Consider the following 1121-nt stretch of genomic DNA (forward strand, 5'->3'; position numbering starts at 1 on the left):
CGTTCTGGGCCACACCCCCCACCGCCAATCAGTCCAGCCGCCTGGACTAGGTGCCTCCGCGAGCGCCCCAGAGCGTTTACTGCCCTCACTGTGGCCCACAGGTGCAGCAGTGTGACCCTCGGGACGGTCCCGGGGCCCACACCCTCCCACACGAGTCCTTGAGGGGGGCTTCTGGCCAAGTGGCTCCTCAGCCTCCCCCAGACGAAGAATGTCCATGTCGAGTCGGCCGTGGTCAGACCAGGAGAGGAACTTCCTGGCCACCAGCTGGCACCAAGCCTGGGAAACCCCTCGCGCAGCCGGTGGTTTCCGGGAAACGGCGCCGAGAGCTCAAAGCAGTGCCCAGACCGCCCGCCCCTCGCGGCTCCCCCAGCGCCCCTGGCGGCCAGCACACGTCCCCGCAGAACCGAAAATGTTAGTTTATTCTGCGCCGTGGAGTGTGGGGACAGCCACCAAGCCGACTCTCGGGGTCCAGACTCTGGGGGGAGGTGGCGTTAGAAGTGGATGGAGTAGGTACCAGGCGCGTCCTGGGCATCCGCAGCCTCGTCGCCGCTGCCCTCGCTGCCAGAGTCGCCAGCGCCACCCGCTTCCGAGGCTGGCGTGTTGAGAACCACCACGTCGGCCTCGGCGCCGATGTCCTCTCCGAACCACACGGCCTTGTAGCCGCCCTCAGGCCGCCGCTCCTTGGTCAGGATGGACCTCACGGCCGCCGGGCTGCCCCCGTCCGCGGCCTTGGCAGGGGCCTCTGGGAGCCGACGCGGGGTCTCAGGGCTGGGCGGCGCGGGCTCCGGGGGCTCGGGCTCCCGGGGCGCCGGCAGGGCGTGGCTGGGTGAAGGGCTAGGCGCCGGCGCCCAGTTGGCGTCGTCCGAGTCGTTGAGGAAAGCCTGGTTGTCAAACCCTTGAGGCTGGGGCTCCTGGGGGCCGGCAGGAGCCTGCGGTCAGCCAGCAGCCAGCTGGGCTCGGCCACCCTGCCCCCGACACTGGGGGCCGGGCGCTCTGCCCCTCCACCCTGCTCTCCTCGCCTCGCACCCCATCTCCCACTCTGACCACTGGCCTCCCTCCATCTCCCACGCTGCCCGCTGCCTCACGCTGCCCAGCTCTCCATCCTGCCCCCTCTCCACCGC

The sequence above is a fragment of the Bison bison genome, unplaced genomic scaffold (assembly GCF_000754665.1).
Source record: "Bison bison bison isolate TAMUID 2011002044 unplaced genomic scaffold, Bison_UMD1.0 scf7180017845599, whole genome shotgun sequence".
Lineage (NCBI taxonomy): Eukaryota > Metazoa > Chordata > Mammalia > Artiodactyla > Bovidae > Bison > Bison bison.